This window comes from Piliocolobus tephrosceles, chromosome 2 (assembly GCF_002776525.5).
Source record: "Piliocolobus tephrosceles isolate RC106 chromosome 2, ASM277652v3, whole genome shotgun sequence".
In the NCBI taxonomy this organism is placed as follows: Eukaryota; Metazoa; Chordata; class Mammalia; order Primates; family Cercopithecidae; genus Piliocolobus; species Piliocolobus tephrosceles.
Genome location: NC_045435.1, coordinates 175,680,468 through 175,698,095, shown reverse-complemented (window position 1 = coordinate 175,698,095; position 17,628 = coordinate 175,680,468).

The window sequence follows — 17,628 nt, the reverse complement described above, 5'->3', positions numbered from 1 at the left end:
TGTTTACTACATTGTTTTCTTACATTTTCTATTGCATAATTTTCTTTGAATAGTTCAGTGTCATACCAATTACAATGTTTATTCTGTGTTGCAACTTGTAGTATCTTAAAAAAACATATATGTAAAATTGAACTTAAAAGGGGGGACACTCTGCTGGAACATGAGAGTCATTAGGTGTATAACAACCAATGTCATCATTCCTGACTGGTAGAATTGTCTCATGAGGCCTGCAGCCAGCAGGGGTACTCATAGGTGGAGGAGTGGGTACTGGCTGGCCTCCACCTGGTGGTTTGTGTTGGCTGCTGTTTGTGGAGACCTGCATTTGTAAGAGCATCCCTGACTGCTGTGGACACATCTGCAAGTGTCTGTGGAATGTAATTAGTGCAGCCCAGGCTTGCAAATAATTTCTCTATATATCCTCTTGGCCTGTTTCTCTGGAGAACCCTAACTAATACGGCATTTTGCCTAACTATGGTAAGGTGCTACTCAGACCCCTGCATAGCAATGAAGAAATAGTAGTAGTAACAGCAATAAGAAAAACCACCATGACAATAATAGCAACCATTTACTATGCTCACCATGCTGGCAGCTGTGCTGAGGAGCTTGTATAGATCATCAAAATTAATTCCCACAGCTGTACCATTTATAGATCAAGTAGTTGAAGTAAAACAGGTGAAGTAACTTTCCTAAAGGGGTAAGCCACATTAAAAGTAGAATTTGTACCAGGTGTACCTGTCAGTGTCCCAGGAGAAAATGGCTGGTATGTTTAAATTGAGCGACCAAAGGCAAGTATGGTAAATAAATAATGGAGTTTTCATGTGTGTGAGGAACTGCACCTAGATGTGTTCCTTGGTCTGTCTGTTTGGACCATTCTGCGCTATGATGTCATTCTAATATCTCTAGCTTTCATAGTAAGTCATATTATCTGGAAGAGTGAGTCTCTGGCTCTCCCTGCTGCTCCTCCTCCTCTTTCTTCTTCAATTTTTTTTTTTCTTAGCTCTTCTTTTCTGTTTATTCCTTGCATTAATTTGAGGATGTACTTGAAAAGTTTCATGAAAAAAATATCTGGGTGGGGTGCATTGGCTCACACCTGTAATCCAAGCACTTTGGGAGACTGAGGCTGGCAGAGCATTTGAGGCCAGGACTTTGAGAACAGCTTAGGCAACATAAGTGCCACCTTATCTCTACAAAAAAGGAAAAGAAAATTAGCTGGGCATGGTGGCTTATGCCTATAGTCCCAGCTACTCGGGAAGCTGAGGTGGGAGGATCACTTAAGCCCGGGGGTTGAGTCTGCAGGCAGCTGTGATTGCACCACTGTACTCCAGCTTTGGCGTCTACAAGGCTTCATTCTGTCACACGGGCTGAGTGCAGTGGCCTGATCACAGCTCACTGTATCCTTGACCTACCAGGCTCAAGCAATCCTCCCACCTCAGCCTCCCAAGTAGCTGGGACTGTGGGCACGAGCCACCACACCCGGCTAATTTTTTATTTTTTTGTAGAGATGAGGGTCTCACTATATTGCTCAGGCTGATCTCAAACTCCTGGGATAAGGCAGTCCTCCCACCTCGGCTTTCCAAAGTGCTGGGATTACAGGCATGAGCCATTGCACCTGGCCAAACTATCATCTTATAATAGTTTTTAATACTCATGGATTTTCTGTACTAAGGTAGTCAAAATTCTAAGGCCCCCAAGATTTTCACCTCTTGATGTACATACCCCATATAATTCCTTTCCCTTGAGTGTCAGTAGAACCTGTGAATATGATGGGATAGTCACTCCCATTATTATGCTGTACCATTTAAGACAGTTCTAGGTGACTGAAGGGAGAGATTCTCCGGTGGCTTTGAATAAGTAAGCTGTCACAGTGTAGGCCAAGTGGGAAGGGACTGCAGGCGGCTTCTGGGAGCCCAGAGCAGGCCCCAGGCAACAACCATCAGAAAATGGAAGCTTCAGTGCTATCATCCCAGGGAACTGAATTCTGCCAACCACATGAGTTTAGAAGAGGATCATGAGCTCCAGCTGAGAGCAGAGTAGAACACCGCCCCCCCACGCCTTGATTTCAGCCCGACCTTGATTTCAGCCCGACCTTGATTTCAGCCTGCTGATACCCTGTATAGTGATACTGACTTCTGACCTACAGAACTGTGCCATAATAAATGTGGGTTTTTTAAAGTGCTAAATTTGTGATTGTTACCCAACAAGAGAAAGCATTGTAAAAATTAATGGCGTTTGCAATTAATGGCAAGATTGTTTCTTCCTTTCCAAACCTTTTACATTCTATATTTATTCCTGGCCTTATTTTCCTGGCTAAAACCTTGAGTTAAATAGAAAATTGAAAATCCTTAAATTTTTCTTGATTTTAAGGTAATTCTTTTTTTTTTTTTTTTTTTTAATTTATTTTTTTGAGATAGAGTTTCGCTCTTGTTGCCCAGGCTGGAAGTGCAATGACTCGATCTCGGCTCACCACAACCTTCGCCTCCCAGGTTCAAGTGATTTTCCTGCCTCAGCCTCCCGAGTAGCTAGGATTATAGGCATGAGCCACCATGCCCAGCTAATTTTGTATTTTCAGTAGAGACAGGGTTTCTCCATGTTGGTCAGCCTGGTCTTGAACTCCCGACCTCAGGTGATCTGCCCGCCTCGGCCTCCCAAAGTGCTAGGATTACAGGCGTGAGCCACTGTGCCTGGCCAATTGTAAGGTAATTCTTCTAATATGTCATCATTAAATGTTTTTGTAATCTTTTAGAGAACATCGTTGATGAACTCATGAGCTTTACCTTCTCTTCCTACTTTGCTAAGAGTTTATTTTCCAATTACGAATGGGCTTTAAAGTTGTTAAGTGTTTTTTCTAGATCTATTGAAATAATTATATATTTTTTCTTTTTTAACATGTTAGGCTAGCTTCTACATTGACAGATATTCTGAAGTTAAGCCATTGTTTCATTCTGGGAATAAATCCTAAATTTAAAAATGTAGTACATTGCCAGTTTTAGATTGCTGATGTTTTATTTAAGATCTTTGCTATCTTTCTTCAAAGGATTAGTAAAACAATTGTAAAATCTTCAAAGATTGTAGCTCTTTTTTTCCCCTCTTAAATAGACCTTATTTTTTAGATCAGTTTTAGGTTCATAGCAAAACTAAGCAGAAGGTACAGAAAGTTCTCATATTTCCTCAGCCTCTCCCACTATCAACATCCTGCACCAGAGTGGTACACTTATTACAACTGATGAGCCCACATTGGCACATCATTATCAACCAAAGTACATAGTTTACATTAGAGTTCACCCTTGGTGTTGTATATTCTATGGGTTTGGACAAATGTGTAATGCCATATATTCACCATTGTAGTATCACACATAATAGTTACCCTGTCCCAAAAAGTCTTTGTGCTGTTGAAAATGATGTATTCTTTAACATCTTTCATCCCTTCCTACCAATCCCTGGCAGCCACTGATCCTTTTACTGCCTCCATAGTTATGCCTTTTCCAGAATGTTGCATAGTTGGAATCATATAGTATGTAGTCTTTTAAGATTGGCTTCTTTTCATTGAGTAATATGAATTTGTTTTCTCCATGTCTTTTCATGGCTTGGTAGCTCATTTCTTTTTAGCACTAGTAACATTTCATCGTCTGGATATGCCACAATTTCTTTATTCGTTGACCTACTGAAGGTCATCTTGGTTGCTTCCAAGTTTTGGCCGTTATGATAAATAAAGCTGCTATGAACATTCATGTATGGGTTTTTGTGTGGCCATAAGTTTTCACCTCATTTGGGTGAATACCAAGAAGCACAATTGCTGAATCATATGGTAAGAATATTTTTAGTTTTTTAAGAAGCTGCAAACTGTTTCTAACATGGGTATATCATTTTGAAAGATTGTTGTTTTTGTTGTTGATTTTTCTTGTACCTTTTATTCAACTGAATAGAATAGTCTATTTTCATTATGGAACCATGCATTTTAGTCATTTATAATAATTATGTGGATTTAATATACTTATAATGTGGGTTAACATTTAGTAGTGCAAGCCCATCGCTCATCCCAATGTATGCATTATTTTCTTTTTCAAAATTTGTGATGCTGAAGTGTTATTCTATAAACTCCTTTCACCCCTTTGCCCCCAGTTGTTGATTTTTTAAAAAATTGATTAAAATTTTAAATTATTGTCTCTAAATGCTTACAGATCTTTTCAGGTGTTTAACTCATCTTGAGTTTTTAAAATATTTCTCTAGAAAATTATGTACTTCATATACATTTTTATTATAACATTGTTGTTCATAGTATTCTTTCTTGAGGTTCTAAAATTCCCTATGCCAGTATTTATATTGAATTTTTATTTTTTAGTATTGTTGATATGTGCCTTTTCTTATTTATTATTTGCCAGGTTTGTGAAGATTTTATTTATTTTATAAGTCTTTTCAAGAGTCAGCATTTGGTTTTATTAAATCTGTTTAGTTATCTTTGATTTCTTATTTCATTCATTTCTGTTCCTGCATTTATTAGCTCCTTCCTTCTACTTTGTTTTGTTTATTAGTTATATAGCTTCCTTTTTTTTTTTTTTTGAGACTGGGTCTTACTCTCACTCAGGCTGGAGTACAGTGGCATGATCATGGCTCACTGCAGCCTTGACCTCCCAGGCTCAAGCAATCCTCCAACCTCTCAGCCTCCTGAGTAGCTGGGACTACAGGCACATTGCCACCATGCCCAGCTAACTTTTGTATTTTTGGTAAAGATGGGATTTTGCTGCACTGCCCAGGCTGGTCTCAAATGATCCTCCTACCTTTACCTCCCAAAGTGCTGGGATTACAGGCATGAGCTACTGTGTCTGTCTGTTAAATCTATTTAGTTATCTTTGTTTTTTATTTCATTCATTTCAGTTCTTATATTTGTTCTTTCCATTTTGTTTATTAGTTATATGACTTCTTGAACTGACTGTTAGATCATTAGTTTTTAAATTTTTCTTTTTTTTGAATATATCTGAATTATTTCCTCTAGGTTCTGCATTATCTGCATTCCGTATGATATGTAGAGTTTTCTTTGGTATCCATTTCTAAATACAGTATTTTGTTATTTTTAAAATGATTTATTCTTTAACTCATGAAATATTTAGAAAAGTATTTCTTATTTTCCAAATCTGTTGGTTCATTTTTTATGTGTTTTGGATTTTTAATTGTGTTTTATTATGGCTTGGGAACTTGATCTGAATGATATTGAGTTTTTATTTACTGAGATTCCTTTTGATGTTCATTCAGTGGTCAAGCTTTATGAATGTTCAGTTTTTTCAAAAATGCTTCAAATGTGACAAAAACATGTCTCTAATGTGGGGTGCATGATTCCACTATCTCACATTTTTGAGGTCTCACTTTGTTTACAGTGTTCTTACAAGGTGGTTGCCTTTCGTTAGATCACAGGGCTTTCTGGGTCCCTGCCTAGCTCTCAGCTTAATTTTCTGAGTGAGGATTCCTATAATCTGGGGAAAATGTAAATGTGAATACCATTTCCTTAAGTGGAATAGGTTTTGGGGTTTGATTTTATGTGAAAAATTTACTCTTTTTTATCTATAGAAGCAGGCAGATCACAAACTCCCTTGACATCCATGGTGTTGAGGGAAAATGTATATTTATGTGTATAATTTTTCTAGCCTCCTTTTCATAGAGGGGCTTCACAGGGAGTTCCAAAACTTGTGTTGCATTTATTAGAAATTTGAGAGGCTAATCGCTATATGAACACTTGGATTGATGATAGAGATGTACCAATTATAATTACATATACATACAACTATATGTATATGTTTCTTATATATGCAGACAGATATTTGCACACTATAACTTAGATTTTCACTGTGATGTATGCCTATTTCAAACACTGCTTTTGAACTTGATAGACATTGGTTATATATATATTTTAATTATATTTTAAAAATTCTATCAAATTATCTGCAGTCATTAATTAGGTTATTCAGAGCTGTCTCAGCAAACTTATTCTGTATTTGAGAAAACGGGAACTGAATCATCAGTTTGTGCCATTGTCTACAGAAACTGAGATCAGCTTTGTCTAGCTTTTTCCTTCTGCTTTTTTTCAAAGAAGAAGATTTTTATAGTATGTGGGACAGGGACTTTTAATTTTCTCCACTACAACATTACCACACTCTACTGAGCTGACTGCAATTTTATTTAATCTTCCATCTTAAAGATGGAAGGCCTCCAAAGGCTTTTGTAGGCCCCAATTTGGGAGTATAATCACTCTGAATGAAGAAACCAAAGTAAGTAAACTGTGCGGTACTGGGGGGAATTAGGATTGGGGTGAGGTAAAGTCTTTTTTCAAAATGTACTAAAAGCAAGATCTCCCTTGACTTTTGATAAAGTCAAGTTATCCTAAATGCTTAAACCATTTCATTTAATTCTTGGTAAGGATGTCCATTAAATTTACTTTCATCCACTGTAGTTCTGAGGGCAGTTGCGTTTTGACTCGTTTATTTTTCTCAGGCACTGAGAGAGGATAGGTAGGAGCTCTCCACGAAGGAAGCCCAAGGTGGTCCATTCCTCCACGCTGGCTGTCTCCTCACTCCAGCTCGTCTTCCTCTAACTCAAAACAACAAATAGTTTCTCTCAAGAACAGTGGTTTTTGAAACCATTATTTTTGCTATTTGACAGGCAGGAATGTTTGTTTGTACTAACTCCAACTCCAATCGTAATACTGTACACATGGTGCTCAAGAAGCTGGGTGGTTCAGAAAGAAGTAATGCTTCCAATGATGGTGGGCATTTTCCAAGTATTTGATCTGTGCCAGGTGCTGGGCTAAGAGCTATTGGGCTCTTATTTGATCCACAAGCCAGTTCTGCGAGGAAGGAGCAGGTCATTTATTCTGATATTCGGAGCTTGCCAGGGTTTGGATCCTCATTTACTGTTGCTCTGCTGGTGTACACTGCCCAGATGATATCCGTTGTTATTATCCTCTACTCCTCATCCTGATCTTGACCTTGAAGTGTGAGCCAGTGTGATTGCTTGAGAGAATTCTTTAATGCATAAAAATAGTTTATAAAAGTGCTCTTTGTTGAAAACCTTCCTTGAATGCCATTCTAGGAACATTTTCTTCTCATCATTGGCAGTGTGGGCTGGGCATGGTGGCTCATGCTTGTAATCCCAACACGTTGGGAGGCAGAGACAGGAGGATTGCTTAAGTCCAGGAGTTTGAGACCAGCCTGACCAACATAGTGAGACCCTATCTCTATTCAAATATTTAAAAATTAAAGGAAATTTGGCAGCATGTTCAGGGAGGACAGGACCCACTTAGATCATCTTATGACCATGAGACAGGATAGAGAAGGGAAGAAGGTGAGTCCTAAGCTGTAAAGGAAGATTGATTTATGGGATAAATGAATGAATGACCAGAGCTGTAGCTTCTGTTTCACAAAATGCTTTGTAATAGAGAGAACATGAGCTTTGTGATTAGACCAGGTTTGAAATGGCATCCCATTGCTTGCTGATGGCATCCTGGACATGTCATACAGGCTCTCTCAGACTCAGTTTCCCTGAGGAAAGAAAGAGCAAAAAAGAAAAAATGTTATGGTCAATGAAATCTCGTCCTATCAGAAAAGTAGGTTACAACAACATGGTCTGTTAAATCAGAGCGTTATTGAGAATGCAAGTCCTCAAAGACACACCTTCACTCTAGCACTGCTGCTGATGCAGGAGAGTAGTGGGGGTGCTCGACCATTGCTCACTCTCTTGTGCACCCCCCTCTGCTCAGAATTTGGTCTCTATGAGGAGCCAGGGCTCCTTGCAGGGAAGCTGATTTCCTGTCTTAGTTGGAGAAAACATCAGGATTGATCTGGAGCAAAATAATGATTTCAAGTGGTTTATGAGCCGTGGTGAAAGGACATAGGCATTGACCCAGAGAGCTTCCGCTTGCCTTTGGAAATGTGAACGTGGCCCTGAAAATGATAATTATAGTTCAGTGAAAGAGTTGAACTTGTAAAAAGTTCACAATACTTAGAACAGAACAACTAAAATAAAGTTCAATAAAAAAGGAAGTCATAATAAGAGAGTAGATGCACTGCTGTGTTTAATTTTGTGTTGATTGTGGTAACAGGAGAAGTGTAATCCATGTGGGGTTTCTCCTTCTTTTGGGCTATGTCTACTTGCCAGCGTTGGGTGTGGATGCACATTTGTTTCTGTCTATGTGAGGAGAGAAGGAGAGCACAGCTGTGTTTGGCTCTGGCCGTGTTGGGTGGGCTCTGTGTGTTGGTAGGAAGGTAGGCTTTGGGCTTCCTGCAAGTCATTGGTGGCATTGGCTGGTCCCCTTGCCTTGTTTCACACTTCTGCTTTAGGTCTCAGCTTAATGGCCTGTTTCTCAGTAAGCTTCCCACCCAGATTAGTTTACCTCTCTCAGAACCTTTCCCTTGAGAATTTATCACAGTAGGCAGTTGTGCAGTTATGTGTATGATTATTTGATTAACGTCTTCCTCTCCCACTGAGCTGTGATCTCCATAAGGGCAAGGCCCATGTCTCTTTTGCTTACTATGTTATTTCCTAATACCTGGCACAGGTACATCACAGGTTCTCAGTATACGCTTGACACGTGAATAAATGGCATAGTGCTGTACCATCCTTTATAAATGTCACATTTGGCTTGATTCTCCACCAGTACAGGGTATAATTAACATGCAAATTTTCTACCCCTAACACAGTAAAGGTTTACTCTTGAATTTTATTCTCTATAACTTAACAGTAGTTTGATTACTTTAACTTTTGCATCTCTGTCCTCCAGAAAAAGAGAATAATCATAGACCCATGGCACTAAAGGGGACCCTGTTATCTCAACTGGACGATTTAAACGTTAGACTAACATTAAGCAATCCAGTCAAGATAAATGGGCTTCCTAAAGTTTCGGCAAGGCAAGGATGTGGGGAAGGGAGAGCGCCCCGGGTTGGGGGACAGCATGTGCAGAGCTCTGCGGTGGGAAGGTGCCCATCTGCAGTGCTTGAGGAGCTCATAGAAGGCCAGAGTGGCAGGAACAGGATGGGGAAGGTGAAGTGGGCAAGTGGGCAGGAGTCAGATACCCCTCTGCTGGGAATGTTCCCCTGCCCGAGTCATATGTTGAAATCTAATCCAAATGCAATGAGTATTAAGAGAAGCTTGCATGAATGGAATTCGTGCCTTATAAAAGGCACCCAGGGAGCTCATTTTTCTCTTCTGCCATGTGAGCTTACAGTGAAAAGACTCCTGCATATGGGAAAGTGGCCCTCACCAGACACCAGATCTGCCAGTGCCTTGATCTTGGACTTCTCAGCTTCCAGAACTGTGACCGATAGTTTTTTTTCTTTGATGGTTATGCAGTCTAATATACTTTGTTACTGTGGCTCAAATGGACTAAGACAGATACCAAGTTCCAAAGACAGTATTAGGCATTCGGCCTTTGTTCTAAGAGTGGTGTGGGGCCATTCAAATGTTCAGGTAGAGGTGTGACTTGTTCAGATTGTCTTCAGAGGCTCACTGACTGCCCTGCTGTCAATTGTGGACAGGCACAGTGGATGCAGAGTACCCTCAGTGAGGAGGGTATGACTACAACGCTTAGCACTCACTCGGGATGGAGCTCCTTCTCCCCCATGCCATCTACCACTTTAGAGCACATCAGGTTACGTGATATTTGTAAAAATGACCTTTCTTAGCAACCCAGTGCACTGAACCCATGGTGGGGCTTTGAGGGGCTTCTAAGGTTTCAAAAGTACCCCATGAGTGGTCAGTATTGTAATTATTACTGACTCAAGGGGCATGAGGCCTCTGAAATCACAATGACCACATCCTGCTACACCCCTCATGTCCTTTTTGAGTTCTCTCCAACCCTAACTCTACTTTGCCTGAGAACATGATCCTCCAGAGCCCAAGGGAGTATGGCCTTAGGCCGTATCTTGAGCAATCTTAATACTTTATAAAATTCAACTCTATTTCCTTCTACTGACCTGCAGAACTTTTACATACATCATTTGAGGATTAATTATGAAATTTAGGAAGATGTCCAGGTAAACAGATATGCTGTCTTTCAAAACCTCAGTAGTGAGAAGTGAAGTAATTTTTCTCTGGTGGAATTATTAGTGGAGCTATTTTTTGTGTGTATGTAGTGTTAGTTTTTCATCACAAATAGTAGAGCACCAACCTTCTGGAAATTCAAGCTAGTTTTAAGGAAATGGAGTAAGATTTAGGACTACATGTATCACTACATCTTAGATTCAGCAATTAAAACAGTTTATTTTGGGATACATTGTATGAGAGAGTACTTTGTTCTTCTCTAATGAAAGAGAGATACCTATTTTATCAAAAGATATCAAATTCATTATTTCTGCCTCTTGGAGCCTGGGGAGGCCCATGAGAACAGGGCTTCTGAAACAGCAAACATGTCTGCAAGGCTGTGCCCTGAGGCTACTTTTGCTAGAAGCGGCATCTCTGAACCAGAGGGAGCACACAACTGTTCTTGAAATTGAAGGTGTTTATGCCTGAGATGAAACTGAATTTTATTTGGGAAAGAGATGTACTTATGTGTGCAAAGAACAACACAGTGGCCCTGGCCGCAAATCAAACAAAACCAGAGTCATCTGGGGAAAGGTAACTTGTGCCCAAGGAAAGAACAGCGTGATTTGTGCCAAGTTCCAAAGTAACCCTCCTGCTAAGGCCATTGGGCACAGAATCCATGTGATGCAGTACCACTGGAGGATTCAAATTCATTGAAAAGTAAATAAATACAATTTTAGGTTTGTTCATTTGAAAAAACATGTGGGTATCTAATTTCTATGTGTTGGCAGGGCCAAATAGTGAAACAAGAATCTTCAAGGCGAAGACAGCATGTTAGGCTCCCTCCTTCTGACCTGCCCTTGGCAGCACATAGGCAACCTGTCTACAGGATCCTTCCACTTGCTGCCTGTTCCACTGTCCCAGGGGGTCATTGATGGGTGTCTTATTTTTTATTTTATTTTATTTTTTTAGACAAGGTCTCACTCTGTAGCCCAGGTTGGAGTGCAGCGGTGCGATCATAGTTAGTATGGGATGAACTGTTGGGGAGAGGGCTGGACAATAGGACTGGACTAAGAGATCTTAGTCCTTACTAAGGAATATAGGCCGCAGTGGACGTCTGTTGTGCAGCTCAACAAGAAGCAAGGACTAACTCTTCGTTCTCTGAGGTGAATTTTCAGGAGTGACGGGGGAGATGTTTTGAGGACATCCTGAAACCACACCATAGGTGCCTCTGTAACCAAGTGGAGAGAGGCCCTTGGTTATAGAGTTGGGGGAACCTGGATGCCTCTGGTACACAAAGAACCCTGCAGTGGGGGCTTAACTTCCATCCTTGGGAAGGTCCCCACCTACCTTCCTGGTCTTGAGGGATTCTCAGATGGAGGCCGGCCTGCAAGTGGCTCCTCCATTGTGTTCTGTTAGGAGGGAGGGATGGATTGATGGAAACTGAGTGGAAGTGTTGTTGAAAACTTTCGTTTTGGCTAAAAATAAACGATTGGACTTAAATGCTGCTTGGAAATCATTCTTTGTTTTACCAGTCAACCTTCCCTCCTATTCTTCATGGTGGTTACCTTAATATTTATTCTTCACCAAACTCCCAATCTAATTCCTCCACCATCACTTTAAGCAACCACTCATTCCTTTTTACCTTTCAGAAAAAATAAAAGCCTCTTCCTGCCACCAGACTTACAAACTTGCTAGCTCCACCCCATTCTCCTCTTTTTGTTGTGACGGAAGGAGTGTCCCTCCTCCTCTCCAGAGTGAATCCCTGCACCTGCACTCTGTGCTCTTTCTCCTCTAGCTTCTCCCTTTCTATAACCTTCTCTTTCTCTAGTTCTCCTGCCCCTGTCTTTCATTTCATCGTTTTAAGCATGCTTAAGTGTTGCCCATCTTCAACCAGCAAACTAAGCAACCAACCAACCACTTCTTACATGGAAAAACAGGTATTCTTATTCCTGGTTAGTAGCATGTAAGTTGGTGCAACTTTTTGGAAAGCGAATTGGCAACACTTAATGAAATTTAAATGTCCATGCCCTTTGATCCAGCAGCTCCACTTCTATGAATGCATTTTAGAAGTGCATTTGCACACACTGAGACATGGCTGAGAACGTTCATTGTGGCATTGTAACAAACAGCGCAAATATCCATCAGTACGGGTTTGGATTGTCATGTTGCTATGAAATAGAACGTGGTTGAGCTGGATATTACCTGTGTGCGTTATTCAGTGGTATTCAGAGAAACAGAACCAGTAGAGATTCTCTCTCTCTCACGCACACATGCACGCATGCACGCACGCATGCACGCACACACATCTGTCTATCTAAATTATAAATCCTCCACAGGGGAGGTCACTGGAGGACCATCAGCAGAGGAAGGGTCATCTCTCCCAGCTGTGTCAGGAGAAAACCAGATTACTTCCAATGTCCTGTGAGTCTAAATTTTTATATCATTAATATAACATTGTCAATAAAGTTTTAAAGCTTAATTTAGAAAAGAAGCATAGAATGTGCTTTATCACTGAGGAGACCCTGGTAGTACTGTCCCCCGGATGACATGAATCTCTCTGGGTTCCTGGCAACAAGCCACTGGGCACAGGGCTTCTACCCTGCCTAAGGAATTTCCATGGCTTGCTTCCTCTAGAACCCTGGAAGGGGGACCCTTGATCAGCTGGCTGGAAATTCATCTCCACTAAGAGGCTTCCTTCCCACAAAAGCCTCCAGTCACATCCTTGGTTAGGTTTTGCTGCCTCCTCTCAGTCTCAAAGTCTATAGCAAAAGGTAGAGCTGCAGGGGCTTCTTCTCCTGGAGCACAAGACAGGCTGCATGCAGGGGTGCCTGGTTTAAGCATATTTTTCTTGGGTGATGAGTGGCTTGGGAAGGACATGCATCATCTTGCTGCCCTTCTCTGCTAATTTAAGCTGCACCATGCTTGTGGTGTTTGCATCAGCCCTTAATTTTGACAATACAAATAACTCTAGGGCAACACTGTCCAATGGACCTATCTGTGATGATGGAAATGTTCTGTAATATCTGTGCTGCCAAATATGGCAGTCAGTAGCCACATGTGGCTATCGAGCACGGGAAAGGTGGCAAGTATGACTGAGGAAGTGAGTTTTAAATTAAATTTAAATTCATTTAGATTTAAGAAAGCACATGCAGCTAGTGGCTGCCGTATTGGGTAGTGCAGCTCTAGGACCTTGAACAGAGTTAGTGTGGTCTTGGTTAAGCTCTAGCCTTGGAATGTTAAACTGATCTTCTTGAAATGTACTCTGATTCTTCAGCTGGAGAGCTAGTATTAACTATCTGTATTGCCTTTAAACCAACCAATTAATCCATCAACTAACCAGTTTACACCCCCTGCCCACTCTCTGACTTTTATGGCTTTCATAGTCATCTCTATGCTGATGCCTTCCAAATCCCAGATTCTCTGCTGAGATTCAGACCCAAACGCACAACCATGTGATGGACATCTATCTACACTTGGATGTCCTACAGGTGACTCAGATTCAACCAGTTGAAATAAAATCGTTGTCTTCCCGCTTTCTCCAAACCTGCTTTTCTTCTACGAGCTCTAGCTCAGGAATGTCACCTCCATTCTCCCACTTGCTTGTGCTAGAAACCTGCAGCTTGGTCTTGACTTCCCCCCCTCTCTCATCCATCTCATTCAGTTTCCATGATCTATAAATTCTGCCTCCTAAATGATTCTTAAATTCTGCTGCTTCTCATCATCTCCACTGCCACTCCCCTGGTTCAAATCACTATTGGATATTTCTAAAATGCAAATCTGATCATATCCCTTCCCTGCTTAGATTACTTCAGTGACTCCCGATTTCTCCCAGGATAAAGACAAACCTTCTAACATGGTCCCTATGTGATCTTCCCCTGGCATCTTTTACCTCCCCTTATCTTTGGCTGCTTCCTCCCCTTGCATTCTCTGTTCTAGGTTTACCCCAAATACATCACAGCATCTCTCATCTACGGGCCTTGACACCTCCTGCTTCCCAGCTGAGAACCCTCTCCTTGCCCACCTGCTTTGGCTTAATGATTGCTACCCATCTATTAGGTGTCAGCATTTAGTGGTTACTATCTCTGTGGCCGTCTGGGCCACATGTTCCTCTCTGTGCCTCCATAGGACCCTGCAATTTCCAGCTCCTCCACGTGACTATAGGTTCCTTGAATGCAGAGCTTTATCTGTCTTGTCTACCACTGACACATAGTTGATGTTAAGCCTCCATAACAGAATCCTTAAATGGAGCATGTTTGGGGCAGGGCTTCTGGGGATCTTCCTGTGACTTCTTCAGCTGCTTTCTACACTCATGGAGATTTTCCTACATGCCAAATCCATGCTAGAGGGCCTGTGTGGTTCATGGAAAATGACAGCTGAAGCCCTGTCCTCCTGGTGCTGATCTCAAGAAGTAGTTCATTTGGAAAGACCAAGAAGAGAGGCCTTTCTCCCTACACCTGAACACAGAGCCACTTGGTTAATCAGCATAAGTTCCCAGGGCAGCCTCAAGCAAATTGGTGGAGTCTATGTAAGTTCACGGGATGGACAAGTCCGTGTGAACAGACTACAAAATAGAAATTGCCAGCACTCTCTCATATTGTGGTAGGATAAGCTTACAGCTATCAGGTGCAAGGTTTTAATTATTTAAGTAATTATTTATTTAGAGACGGAGTCTTGCCCTGTCACCCAGGATGGAGTGCAGTGGTGTGATCTCTGCTCACTGCAACCTCCTCCTCCTGGGTTCAAGCGATTCTTCTGCCTCAGTCTCCCGAGTAGCTGGGACTACAGGTGCGTGCCCACCATGCCCAGCTAATTTTTGTATTCTTAGTAGTATCAGATAGAAGTGCTGGAGCCAAACAGTGTTTCGCCATGTTGACCAGGCTGGTTTTGAACTCCTGACCTCGTGATCTACCTGCCTTGGCCTCCCGAAGTGTTGGGATTACAGGCATAAGCCACTGCACCCAGCCTAATTTCTTATTCTTTAAAAAATATTTTTTGAGGGTCTCCTGTGTGCATCTGTTCTAGATGCATGTAGTTAGAGCTGAGCACTCCAAAATGCACACAAGCAGCCATGTCTCTGGAAGTAACCGTCCCACAGAGTGCAGGAGCCTTTTAAAGACTGTGCTCCTCTTAGAGTCATCTTATTTCCCAAAGTCAGAGAGGTTGAAGTGCAAAGAGTATGCATTTTGCTAAAAAGGAATATTTATAAAACTGAAAGTGTATTGCACCTCCTGATATTTTTATGAGTAAATAAAAGCAAAGTAGCCAGAGCTAAAGAAATGCCTTTAGTGAAGGCTCTACACTTGGAAGTCTGAGCAATTGCAGAGTGAGACCAAGAGTTCTCCTCCATTAGGATACTCCTCCTACAACTAGAAAGGGGCTCCTCTGATATTAACTAATGGGGCCGACATTGAACCTGGTGGTTTCCTGAGGATACAGGAGAGGAGACACAGAATTCCAGCACTAGAAAACACCAAAAAAAGGGGTCCAGATCAGGGAACAGTTTCTCAGTTACTGATGGACAATGGTTTAATCATTGTTCCAGTGGGAAGAAGTACCCAAAGTTGGTGGTGGGGGCGGGAGTAGGGGAAGTAGGGAATCAATTGACTTCTGTAGTCACTCTGAGTGAGAGGGACAGGCAGCTGGCCAGTGCCCCTCTCACTGCCCTCCTGGCAGAGAAGGAAAGAGAATGACTATTTCTCTGCCTTAGAGTTAAAGCACCAAGGGAAACGTGAGAATGCTTGCGGGAAGTCAACCACATTTTCTCTTTGTTGACTTTGGTTAACAAGTGTCACTTGGTGTCACACTCTCTTCCCATATTCCCATCCTCAGCATGAACACATATGTGGGAAATACTCTAGGATTTGCAGCCATTTTTGGGAAAGCTTGTCCATTCCACACCAGGCCCACATTCTGGGGGTGGGTTCCAGGCCCACAATAGCTCCTTCCTCTGCACCCACAACTCGGCTGTCTGTGGTCACTGGTTTAAATTTTCCTTTATTCACATTTTGCCTCCCCAAATGGATTGTAATACCTTTGAAGATGAGTATACCTTGCACATCAGTGGTGCCTGCTTCGTGTATAACAACACACACAGAGGTCATTAAAACGCTGAGTGAATCAGATAGAAGTGCTGGAGCCAAGGAGAGTAGTTCCTAATGTGTGTTAGGCACTCACAGCGCATGAAGAATAATGGGCTTGACTATTGTTCATTCGTTCACTCTTTCATTCATTCGAATGTGTGGGAAATGCCCAGTCCATTGGGTCAGTAGAGAAGCCACTTGCAGTTCTTTGTGTTGGTTAGAAAGGCTCAAGGGATAGACCTTCTGCACTAACACCCCCACGTATCTGCATCTACTCTATCTCCTTTCTATTTGTTATGACATTTTTGGCTTAGAAAAAGAAAAGATGAAACAAAGTTCAAATGAAGTTCATTGTGTGTTTCCTCACAGCTTACACTTGGCAATCCTCTAGGGAGGACTTTGGCTGAACCCAGTGAACAAGGAGGAAAAGAATCACAAATGTCTGGAGTTTGTTGACTAGAAAAATTCCCTGTGGTCTGACAGATTACCATTTCCCACCCAGCCATTCTCATCAGAGAAACCAGTCCCATTTTCAGCTGGCATGGCTAGTTGAAAGTTCTGCATGTTTCCCCAGGTATCTAAATAATATGCTTTTGTATTGATTTTTCAGATTAGGCAGAAACTTTGACTTCCTCCTATGAAAGATGAAGATTGAGCACTTTTGTTCCCCTGTTCTTCCAATGTAATTATATGGTATTTTTTTTTTATTAAGTAACTACTCAAAATTAACACTGTTATGATTATTATAAATGTTTTCCCCAGTGAGGCACACAGTGTACACTGATAATACTTCCTTGGTTATACAACTTCTTCTTCTCCCTGGAGTTCAAAATGATCTTGTTTTGATATTTTTCTGTCCCTAATTCTCCTCCAACTCATTGCCAGGAGTGTTAATCTCCTCTTAATAGTTCAAACACATCAGGTAATCAACTGATTTTTTTATTTTTAACACATCCCCTCTGGAGCCCACTGGCATCCTGCTCTGATGCGTCGTTCAGTTCTACTTAGTTGGATCCCTCTCTCTCGAATCCTTTGTGTGCCTTTTTCCTGATTTGCTCCTTCGTTTTGTGGAATATATCCAGTACCTGCCCAGTAAAGCATGTTTGGATTCTATTGGAATTTTTTCCTATTTTTATATATTTTTTAGAACTGAAAGCTCATTTTTGTTGTATGAATAGTTTGTTCTTTTTCATAGTTGCAGTTATATTCTCTCTCTGAAGATATTAGTTATGGTTTTCCTGAAAGTTTATTCTGCTTTTTGTGCTGTCTTGGCTGTCTCTGAATATGTATACTTGATTATAATCCCCAGTAGTCATTGTTTATGTCTTTTCTTTGAGGAGCTCAGTTTCTCTCTCTAGAGAAGAAATTTCTAGCCTGCCGCCCCATGTGTCTAAGCTGAGTCACCAGGATTCTCATATGCAGTGGCAAAAGGCTGCTGGCTGTTTTCACCATTCAGCCTGCTGACTGGCCCCTCATCCCCTTCTCTGGTATATCTTCTGTTGGATGAGAGAGGTGCTTGTCTGATGGAGTGGAGAAGTGATCA